Source organism: Triticum urartu, chromosome 2A (genome assembly GCF_056163025.1).
Source record: "Triticum urartu cultivar PI428250 chromosome 2A, HENAU_Tu73, whole genome shotgun sequence".
NCBI lineage: Eukaryota > Viridiplantae > Streptophyta > Magnoliopsida > Poales > Poaceae > Triticum > Triticum urartu.
In genome coordinates this window covers 219,300,097-219,322,965 of record NC_141874.1, presented here as the reverse complement: position 1 = coordinate 219,322,965, position 22,869 = coordinate 219,300,097, and the positions used below count along the sequence as shown (strand labels likewise).

The 22,869-nt window shown below is 42.5% G+C and overlaps 1 pseudogene; it reads left to right on the top strand.

The window, feature by feature from the left end:
* The window catches only part of LOC147984634 (uncharacterized), a 28,303-nt pseudogene extending 7,130 nt beyond the window's left edge, over positions 1-21,173 (top strand).
* Positions 21,174-22,869: the final 1,696 nt, after the last annotated feature.

The window sequence follows — 22,869 nt, the reverse complement described above, 5'->3', positions numbered from 1 at the left end:
TGGAGAGGAGAGAATTGTGAGCCTCGTTCATGATCACTTTACGGAGGTCACCTTTGGGCACAACAATACAATCCTCGAAGAAGAGAGTGTCCTTGTCATCAAGGCGGTAGCACTTGTACTTGGGTTGACTCTTGGCAATCCCAATCTTCACCTTTTTCACCATAGCATCAAGAAGCTGGGCTTGGCGAATCTGGTCTTCTAAGGTAGGAGAGACTTGAAGGTTGGCGAGGAAACCTTGAGGAACAACTTGCAGATTAAGTTTGCGGAAAGCTTCACAAAGCTCGGGTTGATAAGGCTTAAGAATCAGACTGTTGCAGTAGGTCTTTCTGCTCAAAGCATCAGCAATCACATTGGACTTGCCTGGAGTATACTCGATACTCGGATTATACTCTTGAATCATTTCGACCCATCGAGGTTGCCTGAGGTTGAGATTAGGCTGAGTGAAGATGTACTTGAGACTCTTGTGATTAGTGAAAATGTCCACTTTTCTTCCCAATAGAAGATGTCTCCAAGTCAAAAGAGCATGCACAACTGCTGCCAGCTCGAGATCATGAGTGGGGTAGTTCTTCTCATTAGGCTTCAACTGGCGAGAGGTATAAGCAACAACTTTCTTCTCTTGCATCAATACCGCGCCAAGACCTTGGAGAGAGGCATCACAAAAGACCTCGGACAGCTTGGATTCATCAGGCGGAGTCAGAACTGGAGCAGTGATCAATTTCTCTTTCAAAGTGTTGAAAGCAATGTCACACTCTGGAGACCAAACGTACTTGACGTGCTTCTGGAGAAGATTAGAGAGAGGCTTCGCGATCTTAGAAAAGTTTTCAACGAATCTTCGGCAATAGCTTGCGAGACCGAGGAAGCTACGGAGTTGCTTCACGTTCTGAGGAGGTTCCCAATTCACAATTGCAGACACCTTCTCAGGATTCACGGCAATGCCCTTGGCAGAGATGGTATGACCAAGATAAAGAACCTCATCAAGCCAAAATTCACACTTGGAGAACTTGGCGTAGAACTGATGTTCTCTGAGCTTATCAAGAACCAAACGCAAGTGTTTGGCATGGTCTTCCTTGTTCTTGGAGAAAACCAGAATGTCGTCGAGATAGACCAAAACGAAGTCATTGGTGTAGGCATTGAAGATGAAGTTCATCATACGAGAGAACGTCGGAGGAGCGTTGACGCGGCCGAAAGACATGACAGTGTATTCATATGAACCAAAGCTTGTCCTGAAGGCCGTCTTGGGAATATCTTGCTCACGGATTCAAATCTGATGATAACCCATGCGGAGATCAAGCTTGGAGAATACTTGGGCACCTTTGAGTTGTTCGAACAGCTCATTGATGTTGGGAAGTGGGTATTTGTTCTTGATGGTCTTCTTGTTCACTGGACGGTAATCAACACAAAGTCGGTCCATTCCATCCTTCTTCTTCACAAAAAGAACACCACAACCCCACGGAGAAGAACTAGGCCGGATGAGACCCATTTTCTCTTGAATATCGAGTTGCTTCTTCAGCTCCTTCAACTCTTCGGGTCCGAGCTTGTAAGGACGTTTGCACACAGGTTCCGTACCAGGCTCAAGATCAATAACGAATTCAACTGGCCAGTGTGGAGGCATTCCTGGAAGCTCTTCTGGAAAGACGTCTTGATATTCGCAAACGACTGGAATTTGAGAGATTGCATCCAATTCACCCTTCTCATTGAGAGAAAACAGACGGATTGTATTATCCCGAGCGGCAAAGACAATTACATCCTCAGATGAATGAGTCAATTGAATTTGCCTGGCTGCACAATCAAGATGCGCCTTGTGCTTAGAAAGCCAATCCATTCCGAGAATAAGATCAATATCCGAGTTACCAAGAACCACCGGAGAAGAGAGAAACTTGTAATCACCCAATGTGATAGAAACATCCGGGGCAATAGCACTTGCATTCATGAATTTACCCAGAGAAACAACAGATAACTGTCTAGGCAAATCTTGTAAAGACAACTCATGCTTAGAAACAAATGGCCTCAAGATGAAACAATGCGATGCACCCGTGTCAAAAAGAACTTTTGTAGGAATATCATTAACAGGAAGGTTACCCATGATGACATCTGATGAGTCCTCTGCCTGAGCTGCATTCATCAAGTTGACCTTGGCGGACTTGGGGTTATGCTTGACCACAGCTGTACTTGCCGATCTGACAGGAGGAGGAGGAGGAAGACGCCTCTGGTTGAAACACTTGTTGGCATAGTGACCCTTCTGTTGGCACTTGTTGCACGTGACCTCTGAAAGTGGACGGTGATACGGAGCACTCGATCTTGGAGCTTGAGATGAAGTCTTGTTCTGAAAGCCAGGGTTGGGTGGGTGGGAAGAACCACTGCCACCTTTGCTCTTCTGCTAATACGGCTGACGGAACGGAGGAGGAAGCCAAAACTTCTGCTGCTTGGCCACTTGAGTAGAGGAAGAAGGAGTAACATCTCTGACTTGCTTCTTGGAAGCATCACACCTGAACTGAGCAGCCTCTTGCTTCAGTGCCATGTTGTAGAACTCATCGTATCTCAAGGGCTCAAAGAGAACAAGAGCTAGCTGAATTTCTTCTCTGAGACCACCCCTGAACTGGTATATCATGCTCTTCTCATCAGGGACATCCTGCTTGGCAAAGCGGGCGAGCTTCTGGAACAACTTGTTGTAGTCATAGATAGACAAAGAGCCTTGCTTCAGATTGCGGAATTCCTCACGCTTGCTTTCAACCACGCTCTGGGGAATATGATGAGCCCTGAAATCTCGACGGAAATCATCCCAAGTGATAACACGTCCGCCTCTGGAGTCCTTGTACTGCTGGAACCATTCTGCAGCTTGATCTTTGAGTTGGAAGGGAGCGAACTTAACAAAGTCCTCAGGCCTGACGTTACTGCACTCGAAATGCTTACACAGATCCACAAGCCAATCGTCAGCATTGGTTGCCTCAACACAATTGCTGAAAGTCTTTGGCCCGTTAGCAAGGAACTGGTTGAGTGTAGCAAAGTGACTCTGATTGCTGCCTTGATTCCCTTGGTTGCCTTGATTGCGCTCTTGAAGAATTTGCATCATCAACTGTGTGTTTGCATTTGTTGCGGCCATCACAGCTTGCCATGCCTCCAAAGGAGGGGGAGGTGGTGGCGGATCAGGATTCGGAGTCGTGCGCGTTGGAGGATCCATCCTGAAGAGGTTGACCACCATTAGCACATTGATAGAAAAATATTGAAGCTGAATCCAACGGAATGAAAATTGCAACATATAGTCTTCACATCCGAACAAAATGAACGAATGCATTTCTCTTGAAATGGTCACATATCCATAAATTGAGAAGCCACGTAGAATTAAGGTAGAGAAATACATCAACAAGGTACGGATCAAGAACGAATAATCGGTAAGAAAACCCAATCTCAAACTAATATCCGTGGAAGAAGAACTAGAGCTACTAGAATTCCCACCTATGAAACTCCCGAACCTTTCTGATTATGCAATCAGGTGTTGGGGATACAGGGGAAGCATAATATCTCACCCAAACTAGCAAATCCTACATCCAGCTATATCCATCCTTCAACACATAACCAAGAAACCTTCGGAAACCATCTACCTCAACCTTCGAAAAGCATCAGTTATACAAGTTATGGCGATACTCCCGAACTCCCGCCCCAGTACTGGGTGGCGTTGAGGTTATCTCACCAACGAACTACATAAAAGAGATTTTCGATGTTGGCGTACTAGACTCAGGTATTCCAGAACTGCAACGATAAAATTATGATGACAACACCTCAGAGCTCAACTCCCTGGGACACTTCCACTAAACCCCTGACAGGAGGCACCAAGACAATGTTCTCATCATAAAACCATCGGAACGATTCCAAAATACCCGCGTGATCCTAAATTTTTTTTAGTGAAATTTGAGGAGAGAAGAGTCAAAACTCTACGTCAGGATGCCTTACCAGAGCGATGAGGAGACTGGGAAGTAAAAAGAATTCCTAAACTCTCTGATATATAATTCCTAAAAGACTCAAAACATTTTTCTAGACACAACTCGGCCGCTAAAAACGATCAAGCAATGGGGCTCCTAAGGTCGGGGAAGGCTCTGATCACCAACTTGTAACACCCTTGATGCGACTATAGCTCCCACGTGTCGAGGCACGACTTAGAGACATAATCGCATTGAAGGCATATGTCGCAAGTTAGGCAATCTTCACAACACCCCATGTAATATAATAATGAAAGGGGAGATAACATAGTTGGCTTACACTCGCCACGTCAATCAAGTACATAAATAACATTACATCATCCAAACACTCATGGCCCGACTATGGCGCCAAAATAAAAGAGAACCCAACATGCGACACGGTCCCAATCACCCCCAACTGGGCACCACTACTGATCATCGGGAAAGGAAACGTAGTAACGTTGAGAGTCTTCGTCGAACTCCCACTTGAGCTCATACGCGTCTCCTGGAGCGGAATCATCAGGCCCTGCATCTGGTGTAATAGTAATTTGTGAGCCACATGGACTCAGCAATCTCGCACCCTCGCGATCAAGACTATTTAAGCTTATAGGTATGGCAAGGTAAATATAAGTGGAGCTGCAGCAAGCGACTAGCAAGTATGGTGGCTAACTTATTCGCAAAAGAGGGCGAGAAGAGAAGGCAAAGCGCGAGCGAGAAACTAGAGAGCAACCTGCGCAAACATTACTCCAACACCGTGTCCACTTCCCGGACTCCGCCGAGAAGAGGCCATCACGGTAACACACTCAGTTGATTCATTTTAATTAAATTAAGGTTCAAGTTATCTACAACCGGACATTAACAAATTCCCATCTGCCCATAACCGCGGGCACGGCTTTCGAAAGTTCAAATCCCTGTAGGGGAGTCCCAACTTAGCCCATGACAAGCTCTCACGGTCAACAAAGGAATAGACCTCCTCCCAAGACGTTCCGATCAGACTCGGTATCTCGGTAATTCAAGACACTTCGACAAGTTAAAACAAGACCAGCAACACCGCCCGAATGTGCCGACAAATCCCGATAGGAGCTGCACATATCTCGTTCTCAGGGCACACTCAGATGAGCCAGACGTCGGGTAGGCCAGCCCAGAGTTGCCCCTGGTAGCCCCGGACATCGCTCGGTTGGACCAACACTTAGAGGAGCACTGGCCCGGGGGGGTAAAATAAGATGACCCTTGAGTTTGCAGAACCCAAGGGAAAGAAAAGGCTAGGTGGCGAATGGTAAGACCAATGTTGGGCATTGCTGGAAAAGATTTAATCAAGGCGAACTATCAAGGGGTTCCCATTATAACCCAACCGCGTAAGGAACGCAAAATCCGGGAACATAACACCGATATGACGGAAACTAGGGCGGCAAGAGTGGAAAAAAACACTAGGCGAGATGCCGAGCCTTCCACCCTTTACCAAGTATATAGACGCCTTAAGATAACATAGCAATATAATGATATCCCAACAAGTAAGTAAAAGATGTTCCAACAAGGAACGGCCTCCAATCTTCACCTACAACTAGCAACGCTATAAGAGGGGTTGAGCAAAGCGGTAACGTAGCCAATCAACGGTTTGCTAGGACAAGGTGGGTTAGAGGTTTGACATGGCAATTTGGGAGGCTTTCAAGCAAGTGGTAGGCATCGTAGCAATGGCATAGCAAAAGAGCGAGCAAACTAGCATAGCAAAGATAGTAGTGATTTCGAGGGTATGATCATCTTGCCTGCACAATTGTCAGAGTTGACTGGATCCTCGAAAGCAAACTCAACGGGCTCCTCGTTAGCGAACTCGTCTCCCGGCTCTACCCAAACAAGACAAACAAGCAACAAGGATACAATCAACCACGTGCAAGACCAAGCAATATGATGAAATGATGATATGCTATGCGGAATGCGATGCGGGATGCAAAATGCAAGATATGACAGGAAATGCATGAACCTGGACTCAACATGGAAAACCAAGTGTGCCACTGGAAATATGAGATGAAATCTCTTGAAAACAATATAAAGAACGCCGGAATCGGAGTTACGGTTTGGAAATGGCAAGCGATTCAAATATGACACTGGTCTGCGATTTACAGCAAGTAGGCATATAAATGCAATGAGATGAACATGCTACAGCACCCAAACATGACAACAAAATACATGGCAGGGATGCACACAAGATTCTTAACAAAATTCTAGCACTGAGCTACGGCCAATTCATCCATTAAGAGGTTCAAACAAGCATGGCAAAAATGCATATGGCAAACATATCTCATACTTAGTGAAATCAACACTTGTCTGGAATTTCAGATCAGGTAGCCCTCTTCGGAGCAACAAAACTACATGCTACAGGATCTGAACATGGAAAAGTAAAGCATGGCATGGAGCTACTCAAAAAGCTTAACAAAAGTCCCTTAGTGACCTTGAGCCAAAAAGGAGCAGAAAATACAATTGCAAGCATGTGAACATAGCAAAAACATAATCAGTTTTCATACTTAGTGAAAACCGGAGCAAGCGGAAATATTGCTCAAGTAGGCATGTTTACGAGCTCGATGCACTCACTACGGTGAAAGTCATGGCAAGGCAAGCATACATCTATCAAGAAGGCACAAAATTCAAGCTAGACATGGCAAGAACAATAGTATAGCATGCACGGATCAACTACAACATCACCGGCAAAATTGCAAACAAGTTGACAATCTGCACAGATTCACAAAGTAGCAAAAGTAGAGCTCGATTGACTCAAGCTAGGGTGCTCCATAATTGCAAACAAAGACAAGGATGGATAGAGCACTACAAGATTAACAAAACTCCCTAACTGATCATCCTCAAAAGAGGCACGGATAACTAGGAAACAACATGAACATATGGCATCATGAGATAAACAGCTCCAGGACTTGGTGAAATTACTAAGTCCCTGAAAACCGAATTAGCAATTGCACCACTTTGCAAGCTTGCACTAGTCACTACACACATCCTAAAAATACATGGGTTGCACCTCTAGAGAGACGACAAAGCCCTTAACGAAACATATGTAGAACTCACGGGCATATCATGCACACAATAATCATGGCAAAAATGACAAAAGTGCTAAACGGAGTAACAGATCTGACAATTAACTCAAGTAGCCCTCTTCTAACAGCATTTCAGGCATCAAGATGAACTCAAATGAAAATGATGCAATGGAATGAAATGATGTACTCTCTGAGATGAACATTTTGATATGCTATATGCATGAGTCGGAGCTACGGATGCAAAGTTATGGGGCCACGAACATGGCAACTTGGATCTGGAATTCTAGGACTTAGACGAAATTTCAACCTCTTTCAGATCTAGGGTTTCACGGAACCCGAGGCGGCGACGGATTACTGTAGCACGGCGGGGACGAGGACGACGGCCGGCGACGGCGCGAGGTCACTGGTAGCCGGGGAGCCGGGGGCGGCGGCGCAGGGGCCCGCAGCGGCCGGATCTTGGCGCTGAGGTGGCTCGGCGGCGCGCGGCGGCTGCGGAGCGGCGCGGTGGCGGCGGGGCGGCGCGGTGGCGGCGGAGCGGGCGAGCGGCCGGGCGGGCGAGGCGGCGCAGCCGGGCGGGCAAGGCGGCCCGGATGGCGCGGGAGAGGGCCCGCCTCGGGCCTGGGCGGGCCGGCGGGAGTGGCGACGATGGTGGTGACGTGTCACGCGCCCATTGGCTGCGGGTGGCGGCGCAAAGACGTCCGGCGGACGGCGGACATGTCCGGAGACGGCGGGAGCGATTTTTAGGGTTTCGAGGAGGAAGGAGATCCGAAAACGGAGGGGATCTATTTATAGTCATAGAGGAAGCTAGGAGAGTCCAAATGAGGTGCGGTTTTTGGCCACGCGATCGTGATAGAACGCTCTAGATGATGGAGCAGAGTTAGGTGGGTTTTTGGCCAAATTGGAGGGGTGTTGGGCTGCAACACACACGAGGCCTTATCGGTCCCTCGGTTAACCGTTGGAGTATCAAACGAAGTCCAAATGGTACGAAACTTGACAGGTGGTCTACCGGTAGTAAACCAAGGCCGCTTGGCAAGTCTCGGTCCAATCCGGAAATGTTTAATCCCCACACACGAAAGAAAGCTAGAAATGACCACCGGAGGAGAAGAAGCGCCGGAATGCAAAACGGACAACGGGGAAAAAGCTCGAATGCAAGAGACGAACACGTATGCAGATGCAATGCACATGATGACAAGATATGAGATGCATGACAACGACAACAACACACGGAGACAAAACCCGAAGCCGAGGAAATAAATATAACTTAACGCCGGAGACGGCAAGAGTTGGAGTACAAATTGGGAAAGTTACATCCGGGGTGTTACACCCCCCCAAGGGCGCCCCCTACCTCATGGGCCCCCTGGTGCCTCTCCGACTCTAACTCCATATATTGTGTTTCGGGGAGAAAAAATCAGAGAGAAGAATTCATCGCGTTTTACGATATGGAGCCGCCGCCAAGCCCTAAAACCTCTCAGGAGGGCTGATCTGGAGTCCGTTCGGGGCTCCGGAGAGGGGAATCCATCGCCATTGTCATCATCCACCATCCTCCATCACCAATTTCATGATGCTCACTGACGTGCATGAGTAATTCCATCAACGCTTGCTGGACGGTGATGGGTTGAATGGGATCTATCATGTAATCGATTCATGTTGCTATGACTTTGCTATGACGGTGATGGGTTGAATGGGTTGAATGGGAGGATTTGTTAGGGTTTGATCCCTAGTATCCACTATGTTCTGAGATTCATGTTGCTATGACTTTGCTATGCTTAATGCTTGTCACTAGGGCCCGAGTGCCATGATTTCAGCTCTGGACCTATTATGTTTTCATCAATATATGAGTGTTCTTGATCCTATCTTGCAAGTTTATAGTCACCTATTATGTGTTATGATCCGTTAACCCCGAAGCCACAATAATCGGGATACATACCGGTGATGACTGTAGTTTGAGGAGTTAATGTATTCACTATGTGTTAATGCTTTGTTCCGGTTCTCTATTAAAAGGAGGCCTTAATATCCCTTAGTTTCCTTAAGGACCCCGCTGCCACGTGAGGGTAGGACAAAAGATGTCATGCAAGTTCTTTTCCATAAGCACGTATGACTATATTCGGAATACATGACTACATTATATCAATGAACTGGAGCTAGTTTTGTGTCACCCTAGGTTATGATTGTTACATGATGAACCTCATCCCGCATAATTCTTCATCACCGATCCATTGCCTACGAGCTTTCCACATATTGTTCTTCGCTTATTTACTTTTCTGTTGCTATTGCTATCATCACTACAAAATACCAAAAACATTACTTTTACTACTGTTACCTTTTGATACCATTACCACTACTATCATAGTACTTTGCTACTAAATACTTTGCTGCAGATATTAAGTTTCCAGGTGTGGTTGAATTGACAACTCAGCTGCTAATACTTGAGAGTATTCTTTGGCTCCCCTTGTGTCGAATCAATAAATTTGGGTTGAATACTTTACCCTCGAAAACTGTTGTGATCCCCTATACTTGTGGGTTATCAAGACCATTTTCTGGCGCCATTGCCGGGGAGCATAGCTCTATTCTTTGAGTCACTTAGGATTTATATCTACTTATCATTATGAGAACTTGAAAGATCCAAGAACCAAGATTTATCCCTCAACTACGAGGGGAGGTAGGGAACTGCCATCTAGCTCTGCACTTGATTCACCTTCTGTTTTGAGTAAGCTTGCGACACCTATACCTGCTTCTGCTATTCGTTCGTATATGTCGCATGTTATTGATGATGCCACTTCTGCTATGCATGATACTTATAATGAAACTACTTCTATGCTTGATACTACTGTGCCACTTGGTAAATTTCTTGATGAACAAATTGCTAGGGCTAGAGAGATTGAAAATATTGAATCTGATAATACTGATGAAAGTGATGATGAAGAATCACTTGTTATTCCTAAGGGTTATGTTTTTTTATCAAGAAGCTTCTTTAGCTATTTTAGCTTGCAAGGATAGAAATGAACTTAAGAGGTTATTAGCTAAATGGAACAAGCAATCTCTAAATGCTAGAATGAAACCTGACCCTGCTTTTCCTACTTCACCTATGTGTGTTACTGATAAGGATTATGAATTCTCTATTGATCCTGGTATAATTACTTTGGTTGAGTCTGGTCCTTTTCATGGCTATGAATCTGAAACTGGTGTGGCACATCTTACTAAATTAAATGATATAGCCACCCTGTTCACTAAAGATGAGAGAACTCGTTACTTTTATATCCTTAAAATATTTCCGTTCTCATTAAAGGATGATGCTAAGATATGGTTTAATTCTCTTGATCCTGGTTGTGTGCGTAGTCCCCAGGATATGATTTATTACTTCTCTGCTAAATATTTCCCTGCTCATAAAAAAAGCTGCTTTAAGGGATATATATAATTTTGTGCAAATTGAAGAAGAGAGTCTCCCACAAGCTTGGGGGAGGCTTCTCCAATTACTTAATGCTTTGCCTGATCATCCTCTTAAGAAAAATGAAATACTTGATATCTTTTATAATGGACTAACCGACGCCTCCAGAGATTACCTAGATAGTTGTGCTGGTTCTGTTTTCAGGGAAAGAACACCGGATGAAGCTGAAATTTTATTGAATAATATGTTGACCAATGAAAATAATTGGACACCTCCGGAGCCAATTCCTGAGCCTATTCCTAAACCAACTCCGAACAAGAGGGGTATTCTATTTCTCAGTGCTGAAGATATGCAAGAGGCAAAGAAATCTATGAAAGAAAAAGGTATTAAACCCGAAGATGTTAAGAATTTACCTCCTATTGAAGAAATACACGGTCTTAATTAACCGCCTATTGAAGAAACATATGATATTAATCCATTACCTATTGAGGAAACTCATGGTCTTGATAACCCGACACATGTAGTAAAGGTAAATTCTCTATATAGATATGATAAAGGTGAAATCCCATTTACTAAGTTTGCTAGCCCATGCTTAGATGAGTTTGATAAATTTATGGCTAAGCAAGAAGATTTTAATGCTTATTTTGGTAGACAATTGAAATACAATTCAAATATGCTTGAACACTTGGGTGATTATATGGCTAATGTCAAAGGTGAACTTAAACTTATTAGTAAACATGCTTCTATGGTTACCACTCAAGTAGAACAAGTACTTAAAGCTCAAAATGATTTTCTCAATGAATTGAATAGTAAGAATAATGATAATGATGTTAGAGTTATGACTAGAGGTGGTAAAATGACTCAGGAACCTTTGTATCCTGAAGGCCACCCTAAGAGAATTGAGCAAGATTCTCAGAGAAATAATATAGATGCACCTAGTCCTTCTAAAAGGAAGAAAAAGAAAAATGATAGAACTTTGCATGCTTCTAGTGATCCTATTACTGAAACACCTGGGAATCCAAATGATATTTCTATTTCCGATGCTAAAACACAATCTGGTAATGAACCTAAAACTAGTGGTAATGTTAATGATAATGTTCATGATGATGCTCAACCTAGCAATGATAATGATATAGAAATTGAACGTGCTATTGATCTTGATAACCCACAATCAAAGAACCAACGTTATGATAAGAAAGACTTTGTTGCTAGGAAACACGGTAAAGAAAGAGAACCATGGGTTCAGAAACCCATGCCTTTTCCTCCCAAACCATCCAAGAAAAAGGATGATGAGGATTTTGAGCGTTTTGCTGAAATGATTAGACCTATCTTTTTGCGTATGCGATTAACTGGTATGCTCAAAATGAACCATTATGCTAAGTATATGAAAGATATTGTTACAAATAAGAGAAAGATACCGAAAGCTGAAATTTCCACCATGCTTGCTAATTATACTTTTAAGGGTGGAATACCAAAGAAACTTGGAGATCCCGGTGTACCAACTATACCATGCTCCATTAAAAGAAACTATGTTAAAACTGCTTTATGTGATCTTGGAGCCGGTGTTAGTGTTATGCCTCTCTCTTTATATTGTAGACTTGATTTGAATAAGTTGACACCTACTGAAATATCTTTGCAAATGGCTGATAAATCAACTGCTATACCTGTCGGTATTTGTGAGGATGTGCCTGTTGTAGTTGCAAACGTTACTATTTTAACAGACTTTGTTATTCTTGATATTCCCGAGGATGATAGTATGTCTATTATCCTTGGAAGACCCTTTTTGAATACTGCAGGGGCTGATATTGATTGCACTAAAGGCAATGTCACTTTTCATGTTAATGGTAATGAGCATACGGTACACTTTTTGAGGAAACAACCTCAAGTTCACAGTATCAATTCTATTGGAAAAATTCCATCGATTATATTTGGAGGTTTTGAATTTCCTCTTCCTACTGTTAAGAAGAAATATGATATTCTTATTATTGGGGATGTGCATATCCACATTGAGGTAACATAGTATTATTCGAAATTTCTCCGGTTCCATGTTATTCGGAATGAGTTCGTTAACAAGACTTGATCAACCTTGTTAGTGGATTCCTTTTTATGAGCATGAGATGGATGAAACTAGAAGGCACAACCTTCTGTACCCTCCTTTTACTTTCTGTTATTTATATTAACTAAAATAAAAATAATATTTTTCTATCTGTTATCTGATTATCTGTGCAATATAAAAATACCCCGAAAATAAAAGTTCTCCAAATTCCCTGAAATTTAAATATGATTTTTTCCAGAATATTTGAGAATATTTGGCACTGAGAACACAGTAGTGGGGTCAACCACCTGCCCACGAGGGTGGAGGGCGCGCCCCTGCCTCGTGGGCCCATGGTGGCCCTCCTCCACTTATTCCTGCACCCATACACTTCTTCTTCCTCCCATAAAAACGAATATCCATCTCAAGCACAAGTTCTAGCTCATCTTGTTGCCATTTTCGATTTCCTTGCTCAAAGCACCTCTCACAAAACTGTTTGGGGAGATTTTTCCTTGGTATGTGACTCCTTCATTGGTCAATTAGCTTTTCTTCTAGTGCTTTATTCATTGCAATTTTTGCTGCTTAGGTGACCCTGTTCTTGAGCTTGCATGTCAAATTTATATGCTCAAAAGTAGTTTTGATGCATGATATAGGCCCTAGGCACTTGTAGGAGTAGTTTCTATCAATATTACTGAGTTTGGTTTACTTTTATTTTGAAGTTACTAAAAATTTCAGAATTTTTCAGAAAATGATGAGGAGACTTTTGAGGGGCTCATCGAGCCAAAGCTTGAAGGAAAAGGCACCGAAGCCTAAGTATAATCTGCCTCGCACCGCGGAGGTTCGGGCGTGTGAATGGCCTTCCGGTGATTTCTTGAGAGCAGCCGGGATTTATGAAGATTTTCATGAATTGGCTAAGAATGCAGGCCTCACCGCTTTCCTCCATGACCAATGTGATCAGTATCTCTTAATCACAGATATCTTTATGCAAAACTTTCATTTCCATTCTAGGAGCTCACCACCTATGGTGGAGTTTTATTTATATGATGAGCATAAGGAGATGTCACTTTATGATTTTCGTCGGGTTTGTTTAGTCCCTTTTGAGGGCAAGACAGAAGAACCACATCGCGATGATGTGGAGGGGTTTATTGATACTATCACTGTAGGGGAAACAAGGAAGATTTCCGATGCACGAATCACTAGCATACATTTTCCTGTTTTACGTTATTTTGCATTATTTGCTAGTCGTTGTTTAATTGGTCGTGGAAACTGTGGAAACCTTAGTATCCCTGATATTATTATTTTGCTCCACGTTTTATACAGTGATAACTCTGTTAGTATGGGCGGCATCATTGTCAAACGGTCAAGTCTGAACCGTACCAAGGGGCCCATCTTTGGAAGCATCTATGCTTCACGCCTAGCTGCACATTTTAACATACCTATTAGGCATTATGAGAAGGAAGAAAAAGTGTTTCCTCGTGTTTATCTAGATTATAAAAGTATGGTGGCACATGATTTTATTGTTAAGAATAGGGAAGGAGAGCTTAAATACCAATTGTTCTTTAATAAACATCATCTTGAGACTATTACCCTGCCTGCTCCTTCTTTGTTTGGTTTATCTGCAGGCCAGTACCTTGTTCCGTTAAAGGATATTCACGCCTACCGGAACCCTGCACCAGCCATGGAGCCAGATCCGGAACCACAAGTTGATCCTTCATGACAGTCTAATTACCAGTGGGATCCGGAGATGATTGTCAGCCAGTGGCAATCGGAGTCTTCCTCTTCTTCATCCCAGTACGACCCCAACTATTATTATAGATATCCACCAGGCCAGCCGTGGCCATAGACCAACTTAGGCCAAAAGCCTAAGCTTGGGGGAGTACGTATTTCTCACCGACATTACATTTATGTTCACACACTCATTGCCAGATGTCGGTGCTCATACTTTTTCATTATATCATCCATGCTAGTTTATTTCCCTTTTGATGCTTTCTTCTTGTGTGTTTGATAAACCTTAAGGAAAACCAAAAAATTAATTGTAGCTTTTAATTAGTTTACTTTCCATGCTTGTAGTAGTAATTAAAAAGAAAACCCAAAAAAATTTCATGTTCTTCTTTTGCTTGTTGGGAGCTTTCCTGTGTAAATAGTTTTATTTATTTTCTTTCTTTGGGGGTCGATAGGAGAAGACCATAATTAAATTGTTGAAGTGGCTCTTATATGCATTATTGTTGATCTGACAAAAGAGCCCACATTGCCTTGTCTTCTCCTGTTTATTGAATGCTTGCAGATTCCAGCTTAGTCCAATGCACGTGCACTATTATTATTATTCACATCGTTCGGTCGTGCAAGTGAAAGGCAATTATGACAATATATGATGGACTGACTGAGATGAGAAAAGCTGGTATGAACTCGACCTCTTTTGTTTTTGTAAATATGATTAGTTCATCATTCCTGATTCAGCCTATTATGAATAAACATGTTTGCAATGACAACTAGAGATCATAGTTTCTTGTGTCATGCTTGATTAGCTATGAGTTATAATGGTTTACCTTGCATGCCAACATGCTATTAAAATGGTTATGATGTGGTATGATAGGGTGGTATCCTCCTCTGACTGATTTAAGTGACTTGACTTGGCGCATGTTCACGCATGTAGTTGAAACAAAATCAACATAGCCTTCACGATATTTATGTTCATGGTGGATTATATCCTACTCATGCTTGCATTCAGTGTTGATTAATTTTAATGCATGTTCATGACTATTGTCGCTCTCTAGCTGGTCGCTTCCCAGTCTTTTGCTAGCCTTCACCTGTACTAAGCGGGAATACTGCTTGTGCATCCAATCCCTTAAACCCCAAAGTTATTCCACATGAGTCCACTATACCTACCTATATACGGTATCTACCTGTCATTCCAAGTAAATTTGTATGTGCCAAACTCTAAACCTTCAAATAAATATCCTATTTTGTATGCTCGAATAGCTCATGTATCAACTAGGGATGTTTGTATCTTCCATGTTAGGCGAGTTATTCTCAAGAGGAGTGGACTCCGCTCCTCACTCAAGAGATAAATGGCTGGTCACCGGGATGCCCAGTCCCATGCTTTATGCAAACTAAATCAAAATAATTGCAAACAAAACTCCCCCTGGGACTCTTGTTAGTTGGAGGCACTCGTTGTTTCAAGCAAGCCATGGATTGATGCTTGTTGGTGGAAGGGGGAGTATAAACTTTACCATTCTGTTTGGGAACCGTCTATAATGTGTGTAGCATGGAAGACATCTCCATCTCTTGGTTGTTATGTTGACAATGAAAGTATACCGCTCAAAATATTATTCACCTTTGTTTCAAAACCAAGCTCTGGCACCTCTATAAATCCCTGCTTCCCTCTGCGAAGGGCCTATCTATTTACTTTTATGCTGAGTCATCATCCTCTTATTGAAAAGCACCAGTTGGAGAGCACCGCTGTCATTTGCATTCATTACTGTTAATTTACATTGAGTATCACTTGATTGGATCTCTTTTACCATGAATTACAATGTCAAGTCAGTCCTTGGTCTTTAAAGGTGCTCTGCATTTATGTTTTGCGGTCTCAGAAAGGGCTAGCGAGATACCATCTTGTTATATCATATTATGATTGTTTTGAGAAAGTGTTGTCATCCGAGATTTATTATTATTGCTCGCTAGTTGATTATGCTATTGATATGAGTAAACTTGAGACCTAAGCGTAATTGCGAATGTGGTTAGTTATAATCTTTGCTGAAAACTTGAATGTTGGCTTTACATATTTACAACAACAAGAGCAAATAGAGTTTGTAAAAAAAAATCTTTATCACTTTCAGTTTGTCAACTGAATTGCTTGAGGACAATCAAAGGTTTAAGCTTGGGGGAGTTGATACGTCGCCGTCGTATCTACTTTTCCAAACACTTTTGCCCTTGTTTTGGACTCTAACTTGCATGATTTGAATGGAACTAACCCGGACTGACGCTGTTTTTAGCAGAATTACCATGGTGTTATTTATGTGCAAAAAAAATTCTCGGAATGACCTGAAACTTCACGGAGCAAATTTTTGGAAAATATAAAAAATACCTGCAAAATATGAAGGCCAGGGGGCCCATCGCCTCTCCACGAGGGTGGGGGGCGCGCCTGCCCCCCTAGGGCGCGGCCCCCCTACCTCGTGGGCCCCCTGGTGCCTCTCCGACTCCAACTCCAACTCCATATATTGTGTTTCGGGGAGAAAAAATCAGAGAGAAGAATTCATCACGTTTTACGATACGGAGCCGCCGCCAAGCCCTAAAACCTCTCGGGAGGGCTGATCTGGAGTCCGTTCGGGGCTCCGGAGAGGGGAATCCGTCGCCATCGTCATCATCCACCATCCTCCATCACCAATTTCATGATGCTCACCGCCGTGCGTGAGTAATTCCATCGTAGGCTTGCTGGACGGTGATGGGTTGGATGGGATCTATCATGTAATCGAGTTAGTTTTGTTAGGGTTTGATCCCTAGTATCCACTATGTTCTGAGATTGATGTTGCTATGACTTTGCTATGCTTAATGCTTGTCACTAGGGCCCGAGTGCCATGATTTCAGATCTTAACCTATTATGTTGTCATCAATATATGAGTGTTCTTGATCCTATCTTGCAAGTTTATAGTCACCTATTATGTGTTATGATCCGTTAACCCCAAAGTGACAATAATCGGGATACTTACCGGTGATGACCATAGTTTGAGGAGTTCATGTATTCACTATGTGTTAATGCTTTGTTCCGGTTCTCTATTAAAAGGAGGCCTTAATATCTCTTAGTTTCCGTAAGGACCCCGCTGCCACGGGAGGGTAGGACAAAAGATGTCATGGAAGTTCTTTTCCATAAGCACGTATGACTATATTCGGAATACATGCCTACATTATATCAATGAACTGGAGCTAGTTCTGTGTCACCCTAGGTTATGACTGTTACATAATGAACCGCATCCGGCATAATTCTCCATCACCGATCCATTGCCTACGAGCTTTCCATATATTGTTCTTCCCTTATTTACTTTTCCATTGCTATTGCTATCATCACTACAAAATACCAAAAACATTACTTTTACTACTGTTAACTTTTGTTACCGTTACCACTACTATCATAGTACTTTTCTACTAAATACTTTGCTGCAGATATTAAGTTTCCAGCTGTGGTTGAATTGACAACTCAGCTGCTAATACTTGAGAGTATTCTTTGGCTCCCCTTGTGTCGAATCAATAAATTTGGGTTGAATACTTTACCCTCGAAAACTGTTGCGATCCCCTATACTTGTGGGTTATCAAGACCATTTTCTGGCGCCATTGCCGGGGAGCATAGCTCTATTCTTTGAGTCACTTGGGATTTATATCTGCGAAGGAGAATTTGTTGGCAACGAAGTAAGTATATGTAGCTTTATGATAAGACGATGTTTTTAACATGAGTTCATGTTATCTCCTAACCAAGGTGTGCACTTGATATTGTAGATCATAGACGCATACATACATTGCATAAGTGCTAAAGAGCATCTACAGATGAGGTCATGTGGAAGTGTGTTCTTAGAGAATGCATGCATCTCTAAGATGATAAAGGAATTTAGCTCCATACGGGATGACGCGCCAAGATGGGTATTACAGAGAGCTAAAACTTATTTGGAACATGATATGGTGAGTCTCAGTTCCGTACATATTACTATGAATTCAATAGAGGACAAATGTTTGTATACATGGGACCTAAACTAACAAAAAACCTATTTTCAGATATTCGTTCCAGTTAACATTGAAGAGTTTCATTGGCGCCTAGCAGTTATAAATACCGGGAAGCAATGTATTGAGGTGCTCGACTCGGTAGGCCCGGGAATGAACCGCAAAGACCACAATGCTATGGTTAGTTATTAGCCCCACTGCACCATCTTTTGATAAAACAATTTTCTGTTATTCTTTGGTTGTGATGCTAATACCTTGCCATTTATTCATGCAACAGCTGAAAGGACTGGAAAATGTATTCCAATATGCTAAGCTTCAAATGGAACTAAAATCTGATAAGTGGAAAGACTTAAACATTAGTGCATGGCCAAGGGAAGAGTGTATTAAGAGCATACTGCAGATAGATGGGTATACCTTCTAACTCAAAGCAATCAACATTATGTGTTTTTTGTATGTCCCCGTTAGTTGCATCACAAAAGAAATTTCTCCACAATAAGAATAAAGTATACAAGCTGAAAGGATACAAACTGCAGAATAAAATGAGGCTATGCGCCGATTTGACGGGGACAAGCAGGGGCTGGAGAGACTGAACTGGACACGAACTAGCGATGAGAAGCATAGGGAGGGTCCCGAGCAGCAGCACAGCAGGCAGAGGTCTTCGTGGTCATCCATGGAAGGAAGGAACTATAGATCGCGAGCTCCTGCTCCGGACCGAATCGAACAGCCAAATAAAGTTGTGGTCAGAGAGCAGAGCATCCGGATCGAGGGGGTAAGAGTAGAAACCGGACCTTGCTGGCGTCCCGAGAAAGGGGGGAGGGAAGTTCATGGTGCGCGGGAGAAGCTGGAGACGCTCATGGAAGCGACGGCGAGTGCGTCAGGAGGAGGGAGGGCCCCGGCGTCACCGGCGCGCATGCCGAGCTCGAGCGCCTCCTCGAGTACCTTAGCGACCTTATACGAAGGAGCGGGGCAGATCAAGGGCCTGCCCGTCGGCAGTGGTGACGAAGGGGAGGGGCGGGGCACATCACAGGCCTCCGCAGCCGCCGGCAGTGGTGACGAAGGGAAGGGACGGGGCGCATCAGGGGCCTCCGCGGTAGCTGCCAGTGAGGGAGGGATGGGGAATCTGACATCCGCCTATGAAGGAGGGAGTGAGGGGGCGGTTTCACTAACTAAGTTTTTTTGCGAGAACACTAACTGAGTTTTACTTTACTAATCTCTAGTGTTAAGCACGTTTCGAAGAGGGATTATTGATGAGTGTGAGGTTGTCCCAACCAAAATATATTAACTTTTACATTATTTTTCATACATTCTGCAGAGGGATTATGAGTGAGCGCGGGATTTTCTTTATCATCACTTCTTTCTTACAGTCATGATAATTTGATGATTTTAAAAGTCTTCTTATATAAATATCTATAAAATTGATAAAAAATAGACTATTGAATATATTTAACTTTTGTAATCATGCAGGTCATCTTATGGTTTATGGATGGTAAATTTTATGGAGTACTTCATAGGAGAAATTTTGTCTGACTCTCCTACACAGGTATTTTCCGATGTGTATCATTATACTTACATTCTATGGTGTATCACTATTTAACTATGAGTTCTATCTTAATAGGATCATATCACAGATTTTAGAATGAAACTAGCCGTCATTTTAGTGGACTCGGAATTGAATGATGATAATACAAGAAATTGAGACATTGAAGATGATGAAGGCAACACAAATCCCACGGATTGTATGATTCTGGAAACAACCCGTGAGAACCTCAAACCATCGAATACATCGTCAGAAGTTGAGCTCATCTCGCAATCATTTATCCTTTCGCCCTCTCTCACTCCAACAAATGATGACTTAATAGATAAACTTTGTTTGTTCATCGGTATGGTTGATGATGTCGCTCTACTAGAGTAAGCCATATATTTTTAGTTCATTTTGTATTTTAATAAATTGCTCTGATTTTATTATAATTGACAGAATTTCAATTTTACAGAAGCGAATGGGTGAAAGCTCTGATCCTTATCCCATTAGTTTGAATTTTAGATAAATTAAAAAAACATATTAAATAATGATGAATGCATGGATGTTGATTGCTTCAATATGGCTGTACGGATACTACCGCGCCACGAAGTCCAGCTTTTTAGAGACATTCCATGTCACTACATGGATCTCAATTTTTGTGTAAGTCATTATAATCATGTATTACATTTTGCCTCGTGAAACTAATATTTTCTTTTTCTTATTTTAGTCCATGTCCTACTATGCACGAGACTTACGTCATCGTGAAAATATGGACATTGCTATGTTGAAATGGATGTTTGATAGCTGGCCAGACAGTAATGAGTATCATATTTCACAGTGTGATACAGTAAGTTTTAAAATTTTAATTTATAATAATGGTTTGTCATGTCTTAACTAATGTTTTCTAAATTTTAAAACGTATGCACCGTTGCAGATTTTATTGCCTTGGGATATTTCTATTGTTTGTTCTCGATCAAAATAGAAAAGTTGTCTCACTTATGGATCCGATACCAATACCTATTTTGGGAAAAATTGTACTTAAGATTGTGGTCAACAACCTAAACAGTGCGCTTGAAGTTGCAAACCCTACATTCAAAGACGACATCTCTAAATGGGAATGCAAAGTTCCTGTAGTTCCAACAAACTCACATGGGTATGAATCTTTTGAGTGCATCACAAGATTAATTGATTTATTCAATAGATAATGTAATATTTTATAAATGCAGTGCCTTGTCGGGTTATTTGGTGTTTAATATCATGCACTCATTGTGCGATGGACAACTATATTTTCCAATACCATAGGTTAGTATTTACACCATGCTTATTTGTATACACATTGCACATTATTTTGTTATAACAATGTTGTATAATGCATATGTAGGATGATTTTGAACTGAGAACGCAATTTTTGGTGCATATTTTGAAGTATGAAGAGAATGAAGCTCAAAACAATATCCCATCAATTGAACGAAGCATCATAGATCGCATCAATAGATGGACCTTCATTGCTTCAAAAGATGGACCTTCAAGAGATGCATAGACGTGGTTTCTAAAATATCTTTTTGTAACAAATTATAATACAATTATTATGTCATCGTGCATTTTATGTGAAGACATGTTTCTAGATCATGTGTTACACGCGCGCTCATATCGCTGGCATAAGACATGATGATAAATACAGTTGGCTCGGTAATAAAAACTCACTAACATAAAAAATAGATTCATAATAAATGTTTTTATTACTGATAATGATTCATGCGTTGGATCACAAAATATGTCACTCTTTTGAAAATATATTTTAATATTATATTATATCAACTCATTTTGTTTGAGACGTGTGTTGCACGTGCATGCTTACTAGTCTAATTGATTTACGGTGTGGCCTTGGCAATTTACAATGACTGACCGCACTCCACCATCCCATAAGCCTTTCCTCCACCTATCCAGTCCCGCGTCCCCCAACAATCACGCAATTCTAATCGCATACTAAGGAAGGAATTGGTTCCCCTCCCCAGGAGCATATATGCCTTGCGTCACCATCGCGCCAACACCGTCTTCTCCTGCACGGCGACCTCACGCCACTCCACCGCGCAGTCGCCTCACTGCACGATTGACGTAGCGGGTGCCGAGGAGGCCGCCCCCTCGTAGCGTCATAGAAATCCACCGGATCGCCCATGCCCAGGAACCCACCCGACACCTGCGTGGCCGCCTCCACACTGCACGGCCCCTGGACTAGCGGTGAGTATTCCCTGCACTCAAGATTGGAATTGTCAGAACAAATATACTCTACTATCTATCTTCATAGAACGAGAAATCAAACATTACGACATTAAGCATACCATTTAGATCGTAAAGGTGCACACCATTCTAGCATACCTACGGCACAGGAAAGATACATCGCGGCAGAATTACTGATTGCACAACAGAATTATTAATTTTCCATCTGTGATTACTAATTTCTATGTAAAACATGGTTACAGTTTTTGGAACTGCAATCTTCTAACTGAATGAAACATGCATCCTGCTGTAGAACTCTGTGCACACACAATATATCAACAAAAGGATATTGTAGTATTTTAACACATGCGAACCAAATACTGCTTATCTTCTGCATCTCATGTTCATATGCACAAATACATGCTTCTAATAATTTCATGCCATGAATATTCACATGAAGGCGACGGTATGTCCTCTCCCAATTGTGTGGGCCCGCGCACCCCATTTCAAGATATAAGCAACAACCACACATTGGGTAACTTTCAGCAACCAATTCCTACTTTATTCTACTGTTTCTGTTGTTGCTTGTGTGCTCACTTAAGCTATGTATTTCATGCCATGAATATTCACATGAAGGCGACGGTATGTCCTCTCCCAATCGTGTGGGCCTGCGCACCCCATTTCAAGATATAAGCAATGATACGTCTCCGTCGTATCTACTTTTCCAAACACTTTTGCCCTTGTTTTGGACTCTAACTTGTATGATTTGAATGGAACTAACCCGGACTGACGCTATTTTCAGCAGAATTGCCATGGTGTTGTTTTATGTGCAGAAAACAAATATTCTCGGAATTACCTGAAACTCCACGGAACATCTTAGAAAAAATAATAAAAAATCCTCGCCAAAGATGAAGACCAGGGGGCCCACCCCCTGTCCACGAGGGTGGGGGGCACGCCCCCCCTCTAGGGCGCGCCCCCTACCTCATGGGCCCCCTGGATGCCCTCCGACGCCAACTCCA